General features: G+C 36.9%; 1 protein-coding gene across 1 annotated transcript in view; it reads left to right on the plus strand.

The window, feature by feature from the left end:
- The window catches only part of BBS9 (Bardet-Biedl syndrome 9), a 176899-nt gene extending 151533 nt beyond the window's left edge, over positions 1-25366 (plus strand). The window contains exon 23 of the mRNA XM_090371508.1: positions 25182-25366. The gene's annotated coding sequence lies outside the window, so the exon portion shown is untranslated. The remainder of the gene's footprint in view (positions 1-25181) is intronic.
- Positions 25367-26689: the final 1323 nt, after the last annotated feature.

Raw genomic sequence — 26689 nt, forward strand, 5'->3', positions numbered from 1 at the left:
ATTAAAAGTTTTACATGTTATCCATGGCTGCAGCAAGTTTGTAGTTAAATACATATCATAAATATTCAGAAAATGAATATTTTCATTATAGAAACAGTACTGAAGCATAATTATCTGTTTTGTTATAAAATTTTGAAATTTTGAATTAATATTTAAGTAAAGTCCATATTATAAAGGACATACTCAGCTTTTTGGGAGGGAGAGATTTATTTTCCTCATGGTCTTTATTATCTTAGAAATTTTTGCCTGACTCTATTCACCTGCTTACTTTCTAACTCTTCTGATTTAGTATTATAATGGCTAAATAATGGAAGTGACCCTTTTTGAATCTGCCAAAACAAAAAACAAGGAAAAATAAGAAGAAAAATTCCCAGTTACTCATACCCTTCTAATTGCCAAAAAAGTGACTATCCAATTCTGCTTTGAACTTTTATCACCCTCTCTGTCTCAGTCGCCATGGCAGGCTGTTTATTCCAGTAATCTACAACATGCTGCTCAAAAGTAAACTTCATGAGATCCAGCCTTTTATTACTATCTATGTGACTTCTAGTTCCTGTTTCTTCTACCAATGAAAATATACCTTGCTTATTTTACTTCAGAACCTTATACAGGTAGTTCTAGACTTTACGAATTAATTCGTTCCTAGTGCATGCTCATAAAGCGGGAATTTAATTCCCATAGACCTAAGGTTAAAAATCGGGGTTACATTCTCAACAATGAAATTAGTTAGCTAATTAGTTTATGTTTAAACAATGATTGATTTATTCAAAGAAATGAAAATGCAGCCTGTAAAATCAAGCAAATTATAATAATAGAGAAATTATTTATGACTTACAAATGTTAAAGAATGTTTATTCTTCTTCTTCATCAACTTTGACTAAATGCACACTCGTTTATCACTCATTATTGGCTCGGCACTCGTTGGTTTGTTGCACAAGGAGTCATTTCTTCAGAAATGCTTCAAGAGGCATTTGTTTCCAAGATAATCATCTCTTTTAATTATAAATTTCACGATTGCATGCATAAGCATTTTTAACGGCGCACACAAATTGCAACTAACATGATTTGTGTGGAGTAACAAGTTTACGAAGCTTAAAATAAAAGGAATGAAGAGAAGATTCTGAAAATTTATTTATGTTTTTCATACGATTGAAGATTTCAGTAAGGGGGAAACACATTTCACCATAATAACGTAAAAAACCACACAATTCCAGCTATTGGTATTTTCGCAAATGCAAGAAGATCAAGTTTACTACCCGTTTATAATTGCTTGCAGTTACAGAAAAGCCCAATAAACCGGAAAGTGCAAATTGTTTTTATTGTTTTATGGCCGTGACCTCCAGAAATGTGCTTTAGAAAAATATCACAACGGCGTTTAAAATTGATTCTTAAAATAGAACATATGATAACGATGAAAGTGTAGCACATTTTAATGATTTGAATTAGTAACTAATACAATTTACAAACCACGCTCATGACCTTTATATGGCCTTAAGGTCACGCTCGTGACCTTAAATATGACATTTTAGAGAGATAAATAGCTTAGTTATACAGCGAAAATTTCAACTTCCAAGATCTTGAAATGAATTACCAAAATACAATGTGTTATTGGGTTCACATTACGATATTTTAATGATATGATGATGTCTCTGGAACTGATTAATATTGTAAAGTGGGGTACACTGTATTGTATAGTTACGCACGTGGTTTGGAATGCAGTATTTATGAATGTTTAACATTCGTTTTTTGCAATTAATGTTCATATTTTCGATTTTGTTGATACTTGATACTTGGAGAAAAAAACTCGTAAACCCGGGAACTCGTAAAGCGAGAACTGCCTGTAATCATGTTCCCCTGAGATGTCTGTTTGCCAAGCTTTGCAATACATATCTTCTAAGCCATTCTTCTTATGAACATTGATTTAGCACCCTTCACCAATCAGATTGCCTGTCTTTGAACCCTTTCTCGAAGCTTCATGTCTTTCTTCAAGTGTAGCGACCAGACTTGAACACAGTACAGTAAATCCCTGATTTTATGGACTTTTGGATTTAATAGACAAAAGAAAATTTTACTGGCACCTGAGTGTGTTCATGAGTTAAGGAAAACTGGGAACTCATGAGTTTCTTCAGCTGCAGGTGAGGGTCTCAATCTATTTATGGATATTCTCACTCACATAATCATTAAATGTTCATCTGTACCTTGTATCTGTGTTATCAAGGTCCCTAAGAAAACTGGTAAAAAAGAGAAGGTGTGTGCATTCGAGCATTGTGCAGAAATTAAAGCTGTTACAGTAGTTAGACTGGTGTGACTGTTTCCCACATCTGTGAGGATATGATGTAAAAAAAAAAAAAACTAAACTGTCAGATGTTGTAAGGAATTAAGTCTAAATAATTTTGAAGTAAAATGGCTTGATTCTGGTTTTTAATCACCATTCATATCTATAAATCATTAACATACTTTGACAACTTCACACTGTACTCCTTTTCAATGTCATTAAGAAAGATAAGAAACAGCAGTGGCACTAGTACTGATCCCTGAGGGACTCCACTTGCTACACTGGTTGGTCCACCCTGAAGAATGCCCATTTATGACTACTGTCTGCCTGCTATCTTTTAGTCAATTCTTGATTCAGTAAGGGATCTTACCAATAATCTGTTTGCTCCAGTGAAAATAATGGCCTTTCATGGAGAAGTATGTGAAAGTTTGCTGTGGTCAAGGTAAATGATGTTCAAGTTGTTTCTTGCATCCAACTGTTTTAGGCGCCTCCGTAGCCAGGTGGACAGGAGCAGCAGTGCATAGCACATGCTTCTTGATTAGACCGGGGTTCGAGCCCGTGACCAACAAAAAATACGGAGGAGGTGGAAAGGTCAGGGAATGACCACCGCATATCCCTAGAGCAATATGGCCTTAGTTGCTAATGCTCCTAAAAACCAAATAACAACAACAACCAACTGTTTTATGATTTCATTATACTAATTAACTAGATTGGTCAGGCAAGACTTCCCACTTCACAAAATAGTGCTGTGATCCATTAAGGATTGTCATTCCTATCAAGGTAGTCCTGCATTGTATCCTTATCTATCAGGTATGAAAGCTTCATTTTAGGAAAGATTTGGGTCTCTTGGAATGGGTACAGAGAACAACCAAATTTGTCAAGAACACAGAGTGGTGCTTTTACCACAAAAGACTAGTTTGCAAATGGCAGTGCTTAGAAACTAGGCACTTGCGAAGAGACTCGATTGAAGTGTTTAAAGCTCTATACTGATTGAATAAACCTAATGGTGATGGTATTCTGACTCTTTCTCAGACAATGAACACAAGGGAACATAAATTAAATTTAAACCAATTGATTGTTAGAACAGACTACCATTTGGTGTTGTGGAAGTGGATAGTTTGAATAAATTTAAGGAAGACTTAAACATAATGTTAGAGAGGGATGGACAGATAAGGTGAGTAGTGTTTTTTTTTTTTTTTAAAGTAACAACATTTTTAACATTAAACCTTGACTGTTACAAGCAGTGGCAAATACAAGGAAGCAAGCTATATAAGTTTGCCTCCTTGCATCATCTGCCAGTACTACTACTACTACTACTACTAATAATAATATTATTATTATTATTCTGTGGTTAATTATTATTACTAATAATAATAATAATTGACAACAGTATTTCCCTTTACTGGAGTCAAACTAACTGGACTGTTTGGTGTGTGTGTGTGTGTGTTTTTGGCTGATGCTGTATAATCTTGCTTCCTTGAGTCATTTGTCAGTACAGTCAGTTCTGCTATGGAATTTTCTCCAATGCAACTGATATATTAGGGAACAATGTGAGTATAATGCGCATTTGCGTTGGTTCATATGTGATTTCGTCTGCGAGTAACACCAGGTGAATGCAAAACCCGGCACCAAGCTGAACGTATCGACCTGTGTTACATTCACAATACATATAAGTTTACAAAGCTAAAAACACATCAAGCGTCAAATGTGTCAGGGATTTATTTCCCGTTTACTGTAGTTGTATTGGTCGAAGATACTGTTGCCATTCGCTGTATTCACATGATAACATGTGATATTGTAAGCCGACTCATGTTTTGAGGAGCTCGCATTGGCATTAGCATTAGTAGAGGCATATGATGCAAGAAAGCAAGTTTATGCAGCATCAGCCAAAAAAACGCTCCCATTTCACCCCTCCATTCGTTCCAAATACCTGTCCAGTTCAGCCTTAAATTTATTTAAGCTATCAACTTCCACAACAAAAGATGGAAGTCTGTTCCACCAATCAACTACCTGCTGGCTAAAGGCAAACTTCCACACATCTATCCTACAACTGTATTTCCACAATTTGAATTCATGCCCTCTCAAGTGATTATTCTGAACAAGAGAAAGAATCCCATCAACATTGAGCCTGCTCAAACCATTCAAGGCTTTATATACCTCAGTCAGGTCACCTCGCAGGTGCCTAGTCTCCAGACAGTGTAATCTGCAAAAGTTAAGCCTTTCTTCGTAAGAATAACCCTTCGTTCCATTCACTAATCTTGTTGCCTTTCTCTGTACTCGTTCCAACAGCTCTACATCCTTCGTAAAATGAGGCTTCTGGACCCATATACAGTACTCAAGGTGTGGCCTGACCATTCCCTTATACAAGGGGATAATCACCTCCTTATCCCTGCTAGAAAAATTCCAGTATATCATTGACAAGACACCATGAGCTACTCTTGCAGACCGTCTGCACTGCTCAGAAAACTTCATAGCTGCCTGCACAATTACCCCCAGGTCCTTTTCGTTCTTTAGCACTGTCAGTATAGTACCACAGAGTTGATACGTCACTCTGGGATTACTCCTTCCTATATGTAGTACTTTACATTTCTCAATGTTAAACTTCATTTGCCACTTCTCAGCCCATCTGCTCAACTTTTCTAGATCTTGTTGCAGCAGTGTACTGTCATTAGTGTTCTTAACAACCTTGCCAACCTTTGTATCGTCTGCAAACTTGGATATTAAGCCTGGTATACCATCATCAGTATCATTTATAAATACAGAAAACAACAATGGACCGAAAACTGAACCCTGAGGGACTCCACTAATAACATTAGTCCATGAAGAGCAGTGTCCATTGATTACCACTCTCTGTCTTCTCCCACTCAACCATCCCTTTATCCATAGCAGCAATTTGCCTCCAATGCCACACTGCTCCAATTTGTGCAGCAGTCTTCCATGTGTAACAGTATCAAAGGCCTTTTTAAGATCCAAATATATGATATCAAATTTATTCCGTGCAATCAGTTCCTTTGTGACCACATAGTATTCAATCAAATTGGTCAAACAAGACTTCCCCTTAACAAAACCATGCTGTGTCCGAGCTATAACTGAAGTCTTGTCTAGATGATCCTGCATTGCGTCTTTAACCAGTGCCTCCATTAATTTCCCTGGAACAGAAGTTAAACTAACAGGACTATAATTACTTGTGTCGCCCTTTGATCCTCCTTTGTGAATTGGGATCACATTTGCACATCTCCAGTCCATGGGTACCACCCCTGAGTACAAGGAAGCTCTCATAATTATAGCGAAAGGTTTGCTTACTTCGTTTGTTGTCTCCTTTAATATAACTGGATATATTCAGTTATATTAAAGAAATTGTTGAAGATGAACATAAAAAAGGGACCCAGGGTGCCTTTTCTATGTTTATCTTCAACAATTTCTCCTCTACTTTCTTCTCAGTTATTACAAAATCATCTAGCTCACTGCCAGAGTTTAATTCACCTCTGGCATTCCCCTCCCTGAATTCCTGATGTGTGAATGTAGATGCAAAATACTCATTTAGTTTGTTAGCCAACCTAGTAGGATCATCAACAGTTGAACCATCAATATCCAGTGGACCAATCTGATTCATCCCTTTCCTTCTAGAGTTTACATAGGTAAAAAACTCTTTGCTGTTTTTCTTTACATCCTTTGCCAAAGATTTCTCATAATCTGCCTTTGCTTGCCTAATCTCCTTTGTGGCTTGGTTACAGACCAGGCTTCCAAGTCACCCATTAATTTATATGTATCCCATGCATTTTTCTTCTCTGCTACATGTCTCATTTGTTCACCTGACATCCATTTAGGCCTAAACCTTGAACAGTATTTCTTAGTTGGTATGTAAAGCCTAGTAGCTTCCAAGATAAGTTCTTTGAATGCTTCCCATTTTGGGTTTGCTGTTGGTAACATCATCAGTTGGTCCCACCGTATGAATTTAAATACTGTCTCAGACCTCCATAGTCACCTTTACGAAAGCAAAAACCCTTTCCTTTACCCTTGAAGGTAGTTACCTCTTTGAGTAAATCCCACTTCAGCACACTGTGATCACTGCCACCTAGTGGTTCCTTTATCTGCAGATTCTTAATGCATGAAGAATCACTACTGATAATCAGATCAAGAGTATTACTCTCTCTAGTTGCTTCCCAAACATGCTGCTATAGAAAACAATCATCCAATAAATCCACAAAAGCCTTGCTAGTGTGTGAGTGACCGATCTACAAATTTCAGCCAATATCCGGGAAATTAAAATCCCTCGTTATAAGACTCTCTGATTTACTGGCCCACTCTTTTTCCCTGTACAGTTTTTTATTATACTCAGTGTTATTAGGCCTATAACACACTCCTACTCTCAATTTTGATCTCCCAGTGCTTATGTCACACCAAACTGACTCGACACTGCACTGTTCACCGATGTTGAGTGACTGCACTTCCTTGGATTTTGTGTGTTTCTTAACTAGCATAACCCCTCCTCCCTTCCTATCCTGTCTATCCTTCCTGTACACATTGTACTCCCCAAATTCCAGTTCTGCATTCCTTATATCTGTGTGACACCATGTCTCTGATATCCCAACAATATCTGCCTTTTATGTTTTGACCAACACCTCAAATTCATGAAATTTATTTACCAAACTCCTAGCATTGGTGTACGTGCAAATATACATGCACCTGTTCCTATTCTTAGCTACCCTAACACAACCCATGTGTTTACTTGTACTGCAATGACTCCCAGCAGTCTCTGAAATACCCTGGATCTTGTTTTTCAGGCTGCTGCCCATTCCAATAGAAGATTTAGATTTGAATTTTTCCAAGCTCTCAGCCTCAACTACCTGCAGAGGTACTTGTTCCAGTAATCAACAACACACTGACTAAAAGAAACCTTCCTACAATCCAGTCTGAACCTTTCCCATATTTTGGATTTACAATCCTTAGTTCTCGAATTTTATAACTGCAAATCATAAATGGTTTAGGTACTTTCCATTCACATTGACTCCTTTCAGCGACCAGTCTAATCTACTGAAAGCTTCCTCAAAGGCAGCAGTAAACACCTTCAGAGATATTGTCTCCTTGTAGAACTCCTTTCTCAATTTTAAATTTGCTACTTTGAATCTATTTGCTATTTGCATTTTTGTCTAGTCTAATAAAGGAGGTAGTGTTCTCATATACAGTTGTCCCCCGATTTGCTTGGGGGTTACGTTCCAGAAAACACTGCGCAGTCCAAACCGCACAATGAGAAACATAGTTTATATGACATAACGAGTAATGAGGGTTCCTCGCCTATTGGTAGATGACTTTCGTCAACCGGTGAAATACCACCACTTTGCTTATTGGAGGCTTGAAGTGGTGAAACCCATGTTTAGTCTCTAGAGCAAAGTTTCCGGCATCCCCCCCTCTCCCCATACTTCTCCTTCAACCCATGCATGGTACTAAGTACTATAGGTTTCAATACCTTTCGTGTTTGGGGTTTTCAAAAAAAAAAAAAAAAAATTAAATTGAAAAAAAATTATCTTCATTCGGTAAGAAAAAATATTAGAAACATGTCCATAACATTAATCTTGCGAATACTTACCTCTAGATTTTTAATCTAAATTCATTGCTTCTTCTTTCCTGTGATAAACTTGCAACAGTATCCGCCACTTTTTGAAAAGAATTAGTTAAAATTGTTTGCTTAGAAGCATACTGTTTTTCTCTATAAATTTCTTCATAGGGAACTAAAGCTAATGATAAATTTCTGCGAAAATTTAAACTCCTCTCCAAATTAGGATCCATATCCAGAGCTTCTTGGCTAAGCTGATTTGCAAGTCTTAAAAACTCAGTCTCTTCGCAGTCAAATTTTTGTGTGCATCTGCTTCGTTTTTATCATCTTCTTCACATTGCAAAAAAATATCGTCCACTGATAATTGTTCTCTATGAGATTCAAGTACCTCTGTGATATCTGCTGGTTCCAGTTCTTCAAATCCCTGTCCACTAATCATTTTGCCAATTCTCACAATCTCAACTTCCTCCAGCATTTTCACCATGGCTTCTTTAGTGCAGCTTTGTGGCCAGAGCTTTTTTCACACTGCATTCATTGTTGAGTTCTTAACTTCGCCCCATGTGAATTCAATATTTTTTACAGCATTAAGAATGGTATAATTCTGCCAGTAATCTCGAATTGAAAGACTGCCTATTCCATCAGTAGCTTCTACCAATTGTAAAAAAGATATTCTTAGGTAATAAAGTTTAAAGGAAGCTATAACACCTTGGTCCATCAGCTGAATTAACGAACTTGTGTTCGCTGGAGGAAAGGTAACTTTCACATTTGTGGGTGCAGATCAGACAAATGTGCAGCATGACTGGGTGCGTTGTCAAGAATGAGCAGGATTTTGAATGCTATGTTCTTCTTCAGGCAATATCTTTTTGTTTTGATGCAAAAGCAATTTAAAAACCAATCCTTGAAGATTTTAGCTGTCATCCAGGCTTTTTTTGCTCAATTTCTAATGAACTGGTAAGGAGATTTTTGATATTCCTTTAAAAGCACTAGGATTTTCTGACGTATAAATGAGCAGCGGTTTACACTTAAAAGTCACCCTCTACATTGCCACATAATAAAAGCGTTAACCTATCTTTTGCAGCTTTCAAACCTGGGGCGGTTTTCTCTTCTTTTGAAATGAATGTTTGACTTAGCATATGCTTCCAAAATAAGCCGGTCTCATCAGCATTAAACATTTGACTTGCTAGGTAGCCCTCAGTCGCAATAACATCCTTGAAAGTTTTCGGATACAAAGAAGCAGCTTCCATACCTGCATTGGCTACTTCACCTGTTAATTTTAGATTGTGAAGACTTTGACGTTTTTTAAAATTTTCAAAACAATTCTTACTGACCTGAAAGACATCTGCATTGGATGGACCGGCTTCTTCTTGAAAATGTCTGCAATTCTGCCCAGACACGATAGGAGGGAGTATATGATGAGAGCCCTGTCGATCAATTCGGCCCTGGAAAGATTGTGCAGGGCTCTAGGGGTAGATTTTTTTCAGCCTGGTCTGTACTTGTTAACAGGAGAGACTGCTTCTACAGGGATGGGATACACTTAAATAGAAAGAGTGCAAGAATGTTTGCCGATGCTATCGAGGCAGTGTTAGATGGGTCGGAAAACTGCTAGATTGGGGGATACAAGGACTAATAGATTAACAGTAGCCATTGGCAGAGGTGAAAGTAATTCTTGCACTGCTTCTATTGGAATGAGCAGCAGCCTGGAAAATAAGATGCAGGATATTTCAGAGACTGCTGGGAGTCATTGGGGTACAAGTAAACACATGGGTTGTGTTAGGGTAGCTAAGAAAAAGAACAGGTGCATGTATACTTGCGTTTACACCAATGCTGGGAGTTTGGTAAATAAATTTGATGAATTTGAGGTATTGCTCAAAGCATCAAAGGTGGATATTGTTGGGATATCAGAGACGTGGTGTCACACAGATATAAGTAATGCAGAACTGGAATTTGGGGAGTACAATGTCTACAGAAAGGATAGGCAGGATAGGAAGGGAGGAGAGGTTATGCTATTAGTTAAGAAACGCATAAAATCCAAGGAAGTGAAGCCAGTCGGCATCGCTGGACAGTGCAGTGCCAAGTCAGTTTGGTGTGACATAAGCATTGGGAGATCAAAATTGAGAGTAGGAGTGTGCTATAGGCCTAATGACTCTGATGAATATAATAAGAAACTGTACAGGGAAATAGAGTGGGCCAGTAAATCAGAGAGTCTTATAATGGGGGATTTTAATTTCCCAGATATTGACTGGAATTTGTGGGTTGGTCATTCATACACTAGCAAAGCTTTTGTGGATTTATTAGATGATTGTTTTCTAAATCAGCATGTTCGGGAGGCAACTAGAGGGAGCAATACTCTTGATTTGATTATCAGTAGTGATTCTTCATGCATTAAGAATCTGCAGATACAGGAACCACTAGGTGGCAGTGATCACAGTGTGCTGAAGTGGGATTTACTCAAGGAGGTAACTACCATCAGGGGTAAAGGGTATGGTTATTGCTTTCGTAAAGGCAACTACGATGGTCTGAGACAGTATTTAAATTCTATACAGTGGGACCAACTGATGATGTTGCCAACAGCAAACTTAAAATGGGAAGCATTCAAAGAACTTATCTTGGAAGTTACTAGGCTTTACATACCAACTAAGAAATATTGTTCAAGGTTCAGGCCTAAATGGATGTCAGATGAACTAATGAGACATATGGCAGAGAAGAAAAATGCATGGGATACATATAAATTAACATGTGACACAGAAGCCTATGATAGATATAAGTTGATCTGTAACCAAGTTACAAAGGAGGTTAGGCAGGCGAAGGCAGATTACGAGAAATCTTTGGCAAGGGATGCAAAGAAAAACAGCAAGGAGTTCTTTACTTATGTAAACTCTAGAAATAAGGGGATGAATCAGATTGGTCCACTTGATATCGATGGTTCAACTGTTCGTGATCCTGCTCAGGTAGCTAACAAACTAAATCAATATTTTGCATCTACATTCACACATGAGGAGTTATTCAGGAAGGGAAATGCCATAGATGAAGTAAACACTGGCAGTGAGCTAGATGATCTTGTAATAATTGAGAGTAAAGTGGAGGAGAAATTGTTGAAGATAATACAAGAATGGCACCTGGGGTGGATGGGATCTATCCAGTTATATGCAGGCAGCAAAGGAAGTAAGCAATCCATTAGCCATAATTATGAGAGCTTCCTTGGACTCAGGGGAGGTACCCACACACTAGAGATGTGCAAATGTAACCCCAATTCACAAAGGAGGATCAAAGGCTGACACAAGTAATTATAGAAGCACTGGTTAAAGAAGCATTGCAGGATCATCTTGACAATAATTCAGTTATAGCTCAGACACAGCATGGTTTTGTTAAGGGAAGGTCTTGCCTGACCAATTTGATTGGATACTATGATGAATCACAAAAGAATTGGATGCAGGGAATAACTTTGATATTATATATTTGGATCTTAGAAAGGCTTTTGATACTGTTGCACATGGAAGACTGCTGCACAAATTGGAGCAGTGTGGCATTGGTGGCAAATTGTTGCTATGGATAAAATGATGGTTGAGTGGCAGAAGACTGAGAGTGGTAATTAATGGACACTGCTCATTGTGGACTAATGTTATTAGTGGTGTCCCTCAGGGTTCAGTGTTGGGTCCATTGTTGTTTTCTGTATTTATAAATAATATTGATGATGGTATATCAAGCTTAATGTCCAAGTTTGCAGATGATACAAAGGATGGCAGGGTTGTTAAGGACGCTACTGACGCTATGCTGCTGCAACAGGATCTGGAAAGTTGAGCAGATGGGCTGAGAGGTGGCAAATGATGTTTAACATTGACAAATGTAAAGTACTACATATGGGAAACAGCAACCCCAGAGCAACGTATCAACTCTGTGGTACTACACTGACAGTGGTAGAGAATGAAAAGGACCTGGGGGTAATTGTGCATGCAGATATGAAGTTCTCTGAGCAGTGCAGACAGGCTGCAAGAGTAGCTCATGGTGTCTTATGAATGATATACAGGAATTTTTCCAGCAGGGATGGGAAGGTGATTATTCCCTTGTATAAGGCAATGGTTAGGCCACACTTTGAGTACTGTATACAGGTCTGGAGGCCTCATTTCAAGAAGGATGTAGAGCTGCTGGAACAAGTACAGAGAAGGGCAACAAGGTTAGTGAACGGAACGAAGGGTTGCTCTTACGAAGAAAGGCTTAAGTTTTGCAAATTACAGTGTCTGGAGACTAGGCACCGGCGAGGTGATCTGATAGAGGTGTACAAAGCCTTGAATGGTTTGAGCATGCTCAGTGCTGATGGGATACTGCCTCTTGCTCAGAATAATCACCTGAGAGAGCATAAATTCAAATTGAGGAAAGACAGATGTAGGATAGATGTGTGGAAATTTGCATTTAGCCAGCGGGTAGTTGGTTGGTGGAACAGACTTCCATCCCTTGTTGTGGAAGTTGATAGCCTAAATAAATTTAAGGCTCAGCTGGACAGGTATTTCGAACGAACGGAGGGGTGAAGTGGAAGGGTTTTTTTTTTTTTTTGGCTGATGCTGCACAAGCTTGCTTTCTTGCATCATATGCCTCTACTAATGCTAATCAGTGAAAACTTTGCCTTCATTCATTTTACTGACCCCACCTCTCAGAGCCTTATTGACCTCAGTCAGTTCTCTTCTGAGGTGCCTGGTTGCCAAGCTCTGTATCCCATATAATTGAGGCCTTTCCTCATACAGTCACCGTTTTGCAGATCTCACCATGCAGGTTGCCATTGCCTGCCCACCTTTGGAATCCTTCAAGAAGCTTAATGTCTTTTTTTAGGTGAATACTATGTCCACACCTGGACTTAGTATTCTAAGTATGGTCTTGCTACATACAAATGAAAATGCTTGTGTTCCCAAAACTTTGAACTACAAATTGTAACTTTATCAGATGGGGAATACTGTCAAATTTGGATTTTCACGGGCATGTTTTACTTCCACAATGGATTGGACACAATAGGGTGATTTGTTGGTCACTGTTTTTCTTAGTTTTTAAATTTCTTTTTGTGAATGTCAGGACAATGCCCACCAAATTCTGATGACAGTCATTAGTGACTTGAAAACACAATTGTTATTAGTAGTAATACTAATACTAATAGTAGGATTCCTTGAGTCCAGGTATGAGAAATAATGTTGTCCTGTATATGTGTATGAGTCTTCAAAATGCCTGTTTTCAGAAGAATTGCCAGTGAAAAGTTATCTGTAAACAGGACCAGCCCAGAAGGCAGCTAACAGGGGTAGTTTCCCAGGGCAGTGCATGTGACAATTTAAAAGAACTCCAGAAATTAGTCCTCCACTACAGAATTAATGAGAACTAGTAAATGTTAGTCTTAAAAGTATTTACTCGTCATTTATTGCCCAAAATTATGTGTAATTGCTGAAAGAAATATAGTATTTCGTCGTTCGTTTACACATCGCTGGGTTTGTATCATTAAACATGAAGGTTGTTCAATTCAAACACGTTTAAGGCTAAAAATTTATTCATTTTGAAAAAAAAAAAAACACCAGAGTTGCCTTTAGCATTTAGACATGCACTGCATTGCTTCACTAATGTATAGATTTTTTCTAAACAATTTTTAGACTGTTGCGCAACAATTCTTCAATAGCTGATTTGACTTCAGCATATGCATTGAAAATAACTTTCTTTTAAAGCATTTTTTTCAGTTGGCCAAAAATAGTAAATTCATGTGTTGAGAAAGCCTGTCTTTATGTATGCCTCTGAGTGACTCTCACTGCATCTTTGGAAACAAGGATTGAATCTGGTTGGCAACGTATGGACATATATTATCACAAGGCAGGATGATTCTTTCAGTCAGCTGTACCAGTTTACGTTTGGTGCTGAGGTTCTGTTTAGTGGGGATTTTTTTTTTTTTTTATATATATATAGATATTTTACAGTTTACACGTTTGTTTCAGTACCCCCAGGGACTCACATCTGGTGAGTATGGGCTTACACCCAGGGTCCAGAGTCTTCTCTTTCTTGGTGATTCCCTTCTACTTCTCTCTCTTTCTCTCTCTCTCTCTCTCTCAGGGTGACTCAGAATTTTTTTTTTTTTTTTTTTTTTTTGGCTGGTGCAGAATAAAAACCAGGCTTCCTTGCATCATATGGCTCATAATAATAATAAAAATAATAATGAAATATTTTTTCAAAATTCGTTAATGAAATACATGTGTGTATATATATATATATATATTTTTTTTTTTTTTTTTTTTTTTTAACTATATCTGCACGAAGAACTTTTTTTTTTTTTCTGGTGCATCAAAATCCCAGCATTTCCATCTTTTGACCTTTTCTAATATTTCTCTCGAAAACAGCGAACAAGCAACGCCTTCTTATGTTGAAGGACGCAGTGACGTAATATCGGAAAAACTGCTGCTGAAGAAATACTGTAGCTTTTAAAGTATACTATGTTCATAAGCAAAACGGTCTGGGGTTCTCAGGCTACGAAAATAAATGATATTTGAATATATGATATATTCATATATTCAGATGTATTCGTAGGCTTACAATAGATGCTTATAATTAATCAGGAAGTATCAAGGTGCCTCGCATCTTTAACCTTGCGTATTTTCATTGCCCCGAGGAGTATTTTGTGCGAATGTAATTGAGTTAGTGTTAAATCAGTGAGAAATAAATAATGAGGTAATAAATTATCCAAAACAGAATCAGCCAGTGTTCTTGATTTTTACAGAAGTGCTTGTCACTTTCTAGGTAATTAATATTTCTTGTCCCATTGGCCTAGTAACCTAAATAGAAGCATGTCATTTTTACTGCGTTGACAGAACCTAACAGAAATCTCTTTACCGTATAACATAACATAGTTTATTAGGTTAACTTTTCCCATTTTGCCCTTCTACAGTTTAAAAAAAAAAAAATAGACAGATCAAAGGTCCACATATCAATATGAATGAAAATGGAGTTGTAAAGACAAATTCGAAGGCAGCCTTGCAAGCGACTTTTGAGATTCTCTTTCTGTTTCGTGTATTGGGTAGCGACGTATTTTAAGACTGGTATGGCCCAGAGCTGAACTAAAATGAAACCCCTTCCTGATATTAGAAAATAAAACAGATGGTATATGATTTATTTATCACGCCTTATCTCGGTATTTTCGACGTCACCTTGGTGCTTTATTGGGATCATAACGCGGGAATATAACCATCCGTCCTGGGCTGTCTCTTTGCTATTAGGTAATGTTCTCCCGTATTTAGCAGTCAGGGGCTTGAACCCCGGTCTACTCAAAGAGCGTGTGCTACTGCACTCCCGCTCCTGACCACTCGGCTACAGAGGCTTTTACCTTTTTTTTTCTGTTCCTAGAGCCTACGAAGAAAATAGGGATTCGAACAAATAGAATTCAACGATATTATTCCAATAGTAAAATTCCAAAACTAATTTTTAAACACAGATATCTAAGCGAAATTCTTTCTTCGCTTTGAAATTTCTTTTAAAAAAAATTATTTAATGCAGAGTCATTTTAATATGTATGATGTAATGAAGGGCCTACGAACACCAAAATACGACACCCTCCATCCTTAATATGACGCTACTAAAGACCAAGTTGCATCGATTTTTGAGCATTTTGATTACTTTGGGAGTAATTTATTATGGTAATGCTACATATTTTGCTTCTGTATGTATACTGAATGAAGTATGAAAACTGGCATAATTATTCAGTTTTTATTTGTTAAATACTGTTTTCTACAAGTGCTGTACTTCATTCTTTAGTAGCAATAGCCACTTTGGGCCATGGTTATGAATGTGTTCAGTTGCGATCACTACTGAACATTCTTCTATAGGCAGAGGCTTGTACAGCATCTAAGATGTTATTACAAAAGTGATTTTCAATCATTGAATTCCGACTACTTCCATGGGATTTCGAAGGATGTCAGAGGTGGGACGCATAATATTAAATTAAAATTGTAAAGCATGCCCTTTTCTTTGTTTAGAAGATGTGGAGAGGTGTTCTTCGTGGTTTGCTAGCACTGATAAATAGAACCGAGCCTATTATGACCAATAAGAACAGTCACATATTTTGGTTTGTATAGATAAGGGGGAGTCGCCAGAAGTAGAAGGCGAAATATTACTATACGCTGTTAGTCTAGATCAGTGTTTCGACACTCTCCCCTACTTACAATTACACTCAAATTATAACCTAATAGTGCAGTGCCCGTGACCCGCTCAGTTGCCCAGTTACAGAAATCAAATTTAATTATTTTTCTCTTGAAGAACTTATATTGATTTCTTTTGACAAACAACTGAACAAAAATTTTTTTTTCGAAATGCCAGCTGGTCATATTTGTGTGGAAAATATCACGGAAATAAAAGTAGTAGAACCGCATAAATCCGGCTTTTGTTGAATATTTCCCCTCAGAGGAAATAGGCTGGTCAGACATATATATATATATATAAAACCCGTCGCAGGTGCTCGATTTATGCATTAATAATTTCCAACGTCAATTTCTTTCTGATTTTTCAACATTTGAAATCATTCATTTTGTGGTACACACAAAGTAATCCAATAACAAAGTAACATGCACTTAGTAATCCAATATATGCGCTCAGTTTTTGAGGCAGTTCGATATATCAAATCATATCGCACCATTCATATAAAATCATATTGGCTATCAAGATGATAAAAGAGCCCTATAAGCTGCATTAATGTTCAATAAAAGGTCTTGAGGTTTCACTGAGTCTCGATATCACGAGGAGGAATCATGATGCCATCATTACAGACCTTTCATTCTCCTTATTGGCACGTGAGGTGGCTATAATCACTTAACTTCTGAGCTACTCCACACAATTTAAATACGGATGACGGGGTCCATGTACACTCCATTGTTGAACCTTTGATTGCTCGACATGTTTATAAAAACGTTCCATGAAAATGCATATATTCGAAGTTTATTGTTTAAAAATCGTATTACGATTTTTAAACAATAAACTTTTTAATTAACATGTTAAACTTTAATAATTATAAATTTAATCAGATATAAGCAATTCCCCAAATTGTATTATCATTTTGAAGGAATCGGAAATGCTCTAAGTGAAGGTCCTTTTGCTATATCTTCCGTCGCCATACTGTATCCAGCCTCGCCTTCCTCTTCTAGCCACGTTCGTACAGTCCCTAAATTAATATCCCTTTCACCACTGTTGTGCAACACATTTTGACCCTCTTTACCTTTGATTCCATCTAAATCAATAAGAATATCGTCATTATGTAATAGCTGTTTCCATGCACCTACTGCTATACTGTTCTTCATTTTAACTTGCAAATAACACTTTTTATGTTATAATTTCTTAATATTGGCCAGTGTCGTTCTCCTCTCGTGGCCGACTCGTCAGAATCGTTTAAAAAAAGTTAGGTAATGTAAGTGTTGCGTTAGATTTATTAAATAATGTGCTTAAAACCCTTTTATATTATACTCAAGAAGTGTTTAAAAACTTCACTGTATTATGTTCTCGGTATGCTGGATAGCCTTGAGGTAAGAATTGTGTATCAGTTCTTACCTTATGTCAAAGATATGAGGTATCATGAAATATGTATCAGTTCTTACCTCATTCATTTTTTTGCGAGAAGGAAGGATGCACAAGGGATGTAAGTTAACCTTATTTGCCTGATATTTGATGCAAAGCTCCAGAAGAACATTCTAAAAAAAGTTCTGATATTTTTAAGATCTGACCTGCTGTTTCAAACTTATCGCGGTGTTTCTTCTTTTGTGCGAGACTGGGGCTACGGAATTAGAATTGGACCTAAAACCGCACCAGGGGATCTAAAAAAAACATACACTGTAATTTTGGTGTGGATTAGACTTTTACTTCCGAATTATGCCCAAAACATACTTTCATTTATATATACATAATGTATATTGTCCAGCGACACCTGCAGTTTCTCCCTCCCCCCAACTCCCCGATTATTGTGACGCGACAGCACTTCTGAGCTACTCCACACAATTTAAATAAGGCTAAATTGTGTATGTTGTGGTTGTAATATGGGGGTATGTTGTTCATCCGGCCTCTTACCCTAGGGACAGTGAAAAACCACCATCCCCTAGTTACCGACCACGGGCATGGAGAGCCGGACCAGGTACGTCGGACGCTTCTCTGGCAGGGCCAGCTGCAGAGTCGCATGAGCTTTCTGGGGACGGCCCAAGTTATTTAAAAAAAATGTTGAAGGGTTGCGCAGGGGGAAGAGTGTTGGGGTTGTAAGGTAAAAATGTAGGTATGAGAGGTGGGTGGGAGTTGAAGGTACTTACCAGGCGGAAAATAGAAATGAGAGAAGAGGTTTCCTAGGATAGGAATGAAAGTGCAACGTGCCCTGTGAGGAAAAAGTTTTTATTGAAATAGGCGCCGTGAAATAGATTTCAAGTCGGAAATTACAGAGGAAAAGGACAAGGGTGGATGTAATGAGGGGGTACCGACCAAAAGAAATAGGGAAAAGAGGGAAATAGGAGGATACATTTATGTATAGATAGAATTATGTTCGGTGGAAGGGAGAGAAGGATGGAACTGGGAGCTGTGAAATCATAATTGGTCTTGAAAGCTTCCCAGTGACCGACAAAACGCACTGAAATTTGGTGTCCATTCGACTTTTTCTCCTCGAGTAATGCGTGAATATCCGAAACTAATATAAATTTCCCGTAGAGAGAAAATTTGGGGATAATAGAATCGTACTTGATCCCGCAACCTCCCAGAGACTAAGAGAAGATACCCTGAAATTTTGGTGTTGATTTTAATTTTCCTTGTCGAATAATGCCATATTAAACCATTTATGTATGTATAGAGATAACTTGAAATTTTATGGGATAGTAGGAGGAATCCGAATATAAAATTTTATGAAGATCCTTATACTGGGAGTCGAGTTATTACATATGAACGGATAATCACAATGAAGACAACATGCGCTTTAGGCATTTGCGAACGCGTCTAAAAAAACAAACACTTCCGATATTTGTTTCGATATAAACGTTTACATATGATTCCCTTATCCTTAGGTTTTGAGGGTTGCTGAATTTGAAAGGTAAGAAAAGGCACTTGATATTGTGTCATCGCTTGATAAAATTTCAACCAAATGATGTGCAGTTGCATTACTAACAACAACGATGCCTTAATGCAGTGGTTTTCGACCTTTTTTTAATAATGACTCCTACTCAATTTTCTGCCTGTTAGATCCGAATCTCTCTCTGTATATATCTAATATTTAAAAAAAAAGTATAATAATTATAAGGATGTACCCTTTTATAATGAAATAAATACTTAAATTACAAAAAATAATAATAAGTTTAAGTTTACCCCAATTTACGTGGCCCCCCTGTAATGTTATTGCGGCACACTGATTGAAAACCACTGCCTTAATGTTTTCACTTGTGTTTAATTTTTCCATTTAAATGATTTTATTCTGAGAGAAAAAATATAGATACGTATAATTATAACCCAGTTTAATGTAATAATAAAATATATAACAATAAGTAACACTTGATAAAAGATCCAAATATTCTTATAAAAAAATTAAAAAAAATTACAAAATCATTCTGAAACAAAGTAAGTAATGTTCGCAGTGTGTTAAATATTCGACGCGTTCAATTCAAATTAAATTAATCGCATTTTTCCTTTTCTATGATTAATAGAAGTGAAAAGTAAATAAATAATTATCTTGTTACCGGTTAATTATTGATTAACTAATAATGTATAGGAGTAATTGTTTTCACTTGCCTGCACATATCCTACAATGTAATATTCTCTCAAAAAATGTAATATTCTCTCAACGTTTTGTTAATGATTTACTTATTTCTTCCTGAATTTTTTAATAAAAAAAAATGAAATGCAACACATAATTCACAGATTCTCTGTGATTTAATAAAATATACAAATAGCAACATGCACCTCACAACGTTTTTGTGATGTACTTGGGAAATAACTCTTGGATGTTAATAACAGTTGAAAGATAAAACGTATTTCATGTTACTGTTCTAATTAATATAATATGAAAATAATAATTCGTGATTTATGCATTTAGTAAACTGATAACCAAAACGAGCTTATGAAAAAAGAACGAGTTTCAAATGCGCGAACCAAGAACATTTATTTTCTGTGCATCCACCATATTTCCCCATTCATTCCTGCAATCAAGACACGGCAACAAGTAATATCCAGTGCTTCAGTTACAATACATGTATATGGTATTTAGATAGCATGTGTTATATGCATGAAAAGAAATAATAATAATTTCTGGATTTCTATTGGTCCGTTAGTAATTAAATTTAGGATGGATCGACAAATCTTTCTAAAAGATCCAAATATAAAATTTCATGAAAATCCATTGACTGGGAGTCGAGTTATTACATGCGGACGGACAAACAAAGGGGAAGATATGGTGAAGACATTATGCATTTATTCGAACTCCCCGAAAATCAGAAGAATTGGCTCATTAAATTCTTTTAGGAAAAATTTTCGTCCGGTATGCATAAAAAAAATACTTATATTACAGGGAAAAAAGTCGAATTAGTGATGTTTTGCAGTATTTCGTTATATATGCAAGTGTTTTCATCCAAATTTCGCTTTGTTTTTAATAATAAATTTCGGACTCCATTTATTTCGTCAAACCAGTTTTCTAAATTTTTGCACATCCCCATTGTCACAAAATCTTAGACCTGTAACGATTTCTTGACGCAGTTGAGGACACTCCATTTCTAGAATCTATCTCTAGAACAGTTGTTTGAGACAAATGAGGTTCATTGACAGATTTACCGGCTGTTTCCAGTAGCTGATCCCCAACACTTTTAGCAGTTACGGCATCCATTTGCTAAAAAGTTATTTAAAAAAAAAAATTACAAGACAAATATTAAAAGGTCTATTCGTTTTTGAATGAGCATAGCATCAGTTCTGCAATTACGATATGATCCTACAAAACCTTTTCTTGCCATTTAAAATCCTATATTCTTTAATAAGGGGATTAGCTGACAAAAAATGGTGCTACAGAAATGATCAGCAATTTAATTTTTTTTTTTTTTTTTTTTAGCTGGATTACGATGGATTCTTTCAAGACGACATTGCAACTACCCACCGTGCAAAAATTTTATATCTGAATCGTTCGAGGAACATTCACAAGATTTCCAACATCTACCCTGGCCGCCTAAATCTTCGTACTTGAATCCAATTGCAATGTCTGGGATATGTTGGAAAATACAGACTTTGCAGTTCTCTACTGACCACAATACAGCAGCTGACGTCCTGATGGAAAGGTGGTCAAATCTGGAGCTAGACTCTCTCAGAAACTTAGTGGAATCCATACAACGGGTACGGGCTGTAATTACATGTTACAGCCTATAATACATATTACAGCCCGTACCCGTTGTATGGATTCCACTAATATGGACCAAATATGGCCCGTAATATGGACCTTTGGTCCATATTACCGGCTGTAATTTAATATCTCGAGCTGTTATTTAATATTACGGGCTGTTATTTAATATCTCGTAATATACTACGAGATATTAAATAACTCCCACCCCCACAGATGCTATTACACCTTCTGTGTGTATTTATGTTTTGAGTGTACAGTACTCTATTTTACTTTAAAAATTTTTAAAATTTGAAAACATACATTATGCGTATTCCTTGTAAGTTAATAAATGATTCGGCTCTTTTTATAATTAACGTTTTTAAGCTCTGATTGTGGTTTTTTTTTTTTTTTTTTCTCCCAGTGTATTAAAAGAAATTAAAGTGAAAAATCAACTTTACGTTTATATTTCCTGAAATTTACAGATGAAAAAGTCAATTTGTGCCTTTTTTGCTGGTCCCCAGAAAAAAAAAAAAAACAAAACAAGGATAGATCTGTATACCTGAGCGCAGTTACATAGTGATTGATTATTTTCCCGTTACACACCGTTATAAATTCATGGTTGTCCTTGTTGCATCATCTGATTTGTTGCAAGATCACTTGCTTTGCCATTTCCAGTCAGTAACAGTGATAACAAGAGGGTGGTGATGTACAAATGAGGGAGCCGTGTTTGTAGACGTCTCTCACCGAAACCGACAATATCTTTGGGCTTCCGATCTCCATGCTGTATGTCAACAGATTCTTGTCTTCGGTGTCATAAAATTCCAGCAGCTGTGGGTGGCCCCAAGAATGGGGTCAAGGGTCACATAGCTAAGTGAGCCAGTGTTTGGAGAACAAAGTCGGGGCCGTCTATCGACACTTGGAAACTACTGTCTAGCCGCTTGGTAAAGAGGAAGGTGAATGGACGGTAATATCGTCAAGGTTTGAAGTTACTTTTTCGGTTTGAACATAGAAGATTAATCTAGTGAAGTCAGACGTGATTTTCACGATTCTTAAATTCAGTTTTTTCGGAAGTAACTCTGTAGTATACCTTAGTGAAGGTGTATATAGGCTGATTCTCAATAGGCATGCTTGCTGTTTCGGTAAATTTGTTTTCTTCACACAATACTTTATTAGAATTTCTCAACAGGTGGCACCACTGAAAGCTGCTTGCTGGAAAGGGTGAAAGAGACAGTGAAAATGGTTCTAAAATTGGGACTTCGCAGAGCCTTTATAGGGCACACTGGGTATTTTCTTGGATTATTAATATTTTTTGTTATATATGAAAGACTTGATAGTAAAATGTTGCTTTAGTCCTAAAGGGGAGTTGTTGTGCAGCTGCAAGAGGAAATCGGGACCACGGATGGTAGTCCTCCTAAATCTACAGGCTTGGAAGCTTAAAACGTTGTCTTTCTGCAGATACAGTCATAATACGAGAAAACGAAATTATTTTAGCATTTCATGTATGAAGAGATCATAGTTTCTTCAGTCAGAGATGTGATAAAGTTAGTACTGTAGACTTTGTAATTACGTAACAACAGCTAAATTCATTATTTTTAAACATTAATATTAATGCATTTTAATTCCTGTTTTTTTTTGTTTTGTTTTTTTACTTTTTTAGTTATAATTTTTACATTATTTATTTCGAAAGACTGTTGTGTAATGGTCAGTATCTTTGAGTGTAATCTTAAGATTAAAAGAAAATCGCTTAACATTTCGAGCAGCTCTCCATTTATGGAGGGAGATCTATTGTATGGATAATTTCTAAAATTCTTTGGAAAAGTTTCTTACCTTAACAGTGGAATCCTTTTAAGATCTTCTGCGAGACTCAGGCCGTTCGCATTTTTATGTGTGTATAATATTTAACTTACAAAAAAATCATTGAGTATACACTCAGTGATCACTGAATTGTGACCACCACATACGTAATGAACTATGGCGTGTAGCTCGCAGTATAAAAAGCCGAACAGCTTCGTACGCTAGAGCAGTGGTAATTTTCATGTGGTCTTGCAAGTTATAAAGTGAAGAAGGGCATGATTGTGGGAGCTCGTGCGGCGGGTGCTTCCATATCGGAAACGGCACGCGTCTGGTCGGCTGTCTACTATGGTCAAGGTGTACAAAGAATGGTATTGAACGGGTCAAACCACTTCCCGCCGACAGAACGCTGAAGAATTACGCAAAGTGGGTGTTCGTGGTGAGCGAAGGGTGCAGTTCGGTGTACGGGCATAACGGCAAGACTGTGCGACAATGGACATCGCAATACAATATGGGGAATTCAAAACAATATCCCAAATGACGATACGCCGCACACTCAGACGTATGGGGTTCCACAGCAAACGACCCAAGGGACCCCCCCCTCACTGCTGATCATCGTCGATGGCGAATGCTGTGGTGTCAAAAACACGCTGGTTGGACACTGGAGGACTGAAAACGAGTGAGCTGGTCGGATGAGTCCAAATTCCTGGTGCAGCCCGCCTTCGTGTGTGACGCAATCAACACGAGTCCATGGATCCACCGTGCATGGTGTCCACTATCCAGGAAGGTGCACTTCTGAGTATGGTACATAAAAATGGAACGAGAAAAGGAGCTAAATCCCTTCACAAAAATTGTGATAATATGCCGTCTCATAGCAGGTATCACATCATCTTCTGCCAGATTGCAGAAGATGGTGTGATACCCAAAGTCACCCGCCCGAAACATTGCACACCGATGGAAGCAGAAGATAACGCGACCATTCATCCCAAGTTAGATAAACCGCTATTAATGATCCCCAGAGCATGTAAACAGTTCGGATGCGTGAAAGATCAAGAACATTGGACATCACATCACAGCAGGCAGAATGTGATGTAGAGTGATGAATTACTCTTCAGTTACTCTGCTCTGTGCAAGCATCAGATGGACGCATCTGGTGTATGCTCTAAGAACAATTCCATCCAATGGTTCACAATCTGGGTGAACCGTCTTTTTAACAATATCTGTCTCATGTTCAATCAATATGCTTAGGGGAGAAAAATTGACAAAGAAATTTGCCAATTCTGACAAAGCAGATCACCAACTACTACAAATAATTAACCCCCCCCCCCCAAAAAAAAGTGTATGCTTAACGAAATAAAACTTCACTGAAAAGTACCGCGTTAAGTGAACACAATTTTCCAATTTGAAATAACGGAAAAATAGGAGATTACATCCCAGGCCAAAATTTTATAATGTGCGTACATTAATATGCGCATTATATTATATTAGTTTATATTATGTTTTGAACTATACTTTGAGAATCACGCATTACATCAGAGAAAAAAATTAGCTAAATGTACTCAGTGAGTGCGTTGCATTTCAGGTGCATTCGATTTTTTTTCTTAAATTAAATTATTTTTTTTATTTGTTTATTTTTTTCATTTTCTGTGATTAATAGAAATGAAAAGTAAAGATTTTAAGTGTTCTATAAATATTTATAGAACGCTGAATAAATCTCTATAGTTTTACGTTCTCTAACTTAGCCATTTAGTTTAATTACAACTATATATTATTTTTCTTTTTTTTTAATTCCCTCTTCTCTCTGAATATATGTGTCTCCTTTCTCTCTTCACAATAACAAGTCTAAATACAAAAGTTAATGAAAATCCGTCCACTGGGATCTGTTACAGGCGGACATGGTGAAAACAATACGCACCTGAAAACATGTTAGTAATACATTCAATAACATGACTGCTTTATTAGAAACTAAAACACTTGATTAATCCCCTGATTGATCTTAGAAGTCTTGGGTATACTAGACTGTATTCATTGTGGTGTTATAAATAATAAATGTACTGTAAATGAGAGCTTGTCACAAGAATGGAGAGAGTTTCTGGATTAAATAAATCAACATTCCAAGCAGACTGCATAGAATTTTGTTAACCTACTTGTTGAGTAATAAAATGAAATTTTAATTTTTAATTTAGGCCTAAATTTTAGTGTTTTTTTATTTATTATGTTTTTTTTTTCTCTATTCTTTTTAGCTATCTACCGTCCAGTCGACTGTGATATGTTCTCATACCGTCCGCTGCCACTTGCAAAGGTTGAAAGAAATTTTCACGTTTCTAACTCCACAACGTATATCCATGTACAGTTTCTCTATTTTAGATAATTCTCTTTTTTAGTGTTCGAATTGCACAATGAAAATGGATGTGTGCAAAATAAAATAATGAAGCGAACATTTCTGTATATAATTAGAATATTAAAAATATAAATCGACAACCCTAAAGAGGGTTTTAAAAATAAAATTTTACTAATGAAGCTCCTCTGGTGGTTAAAATATGTAGAGAATGTCATTTCCTGTTTTCTGCTATTTATTGCCAGGCAGAAGATAAAAATATTTACTGTCGTTTGTTGCAGTTTTGCAGGAGGAGATGTGAACCGTCATCGAAATTTATGCCAGAAATTCGTGAAAGAATGTCTTTTCATTCTTCAGTTTTGTATACGTGTCGTCTTTTTTACTAATGCTGCAAATAGTCTTGTTTGTTTTTCATATAATTAATGAGTTACATCAGATACTGTGATATACATGTATTTTTATTGGCGTCTAGCTAATTTATCAAACTATCCTTTTTAATGTACCTATCATTTCTGTACTGTTATTGATATTCATATGCTGTTCATTAATTTTGTCTGCATAACTTCTAAGTACTGGCTAGCATTTTCTTTTCTCTTTCATTTCTATATTTATGTTATGCTTGTGTTGATAACAATCTAAAGTCAACTAAGGCTTGAAAAATTCTTTTTCTTGTATTTTATACATTTCCATTGGACTGAAACAGTGCCTTTGTTTTTCTGTCACTAGAAATTCTGTTCGAGTGTTTTTGTCAGGCTTCACAGTTTGCAGATTCGTCTCTGTGGGATATTAAGATGTGCTTTCTATTAACTAGGGGTAAGAGTTAAACTACATGCAGGAATCTCCCAATTGTGCCTTTTCCATGAGTATCACCAGAGATGTATTTTGAGTACATTCCGTACTGTGTAACTGGGATAGTTTCTACTCTTACTTTCCGGTAAATTTGGAATGGGGCCTCAGAACTATTCTAGTTAAATAAGTCCTCAAGTTTTAGGATACCAGCGCCTAGTTCTTTGTTATCAATGTTTACGCGTAATCTGGACGGAGACCAGATTTAATTCTTCAAATTCAGTGGCGAAACTATCATACCGTTAGGTCCGCCACTGCGACGGAGCTCGGAGAATCAGGGCACCTGACGGCCGATTTTTATGATTATTTAAAGATCATCTGGAGGAGAGCAGAATTTATAGTTTCAACTCCGCTTAAGTTCATGTGAAGGTACGAGGGTTGTTCAGACAGTTCGTATTTTGAGTGCGGCAGATTATATGTATGCAGTTCTCTCTTTCAGCTGTGGTTCCAGTCCTGGGGGGGGGGGAACCCACATCCTAATTCTTGGGTTTATAAATTGTGGAGGGAGTCGCATATTCTAGGATTTTCCCAATTTGCAGAAATGCTCAGTTATGCCATTGAAGTTCC

The sequence above is a fragment of the Mastigoproctus giganteus genome, chromosome 4 (assembly GCF_048544385.1).
Source record: "Mastigoproctus giganteus isolate SK-2022 chromosome 4, ASM4854438v1, whole genome shotgun sequence".
Taxonomy (NCBI): domain Eukaryota; kingdom Metazoa; phylum Arthropoda; class Arachnida; order Uropygi; family Thelyphonidae; genus Mastigoproctus; species Mastigoproctus giganteus.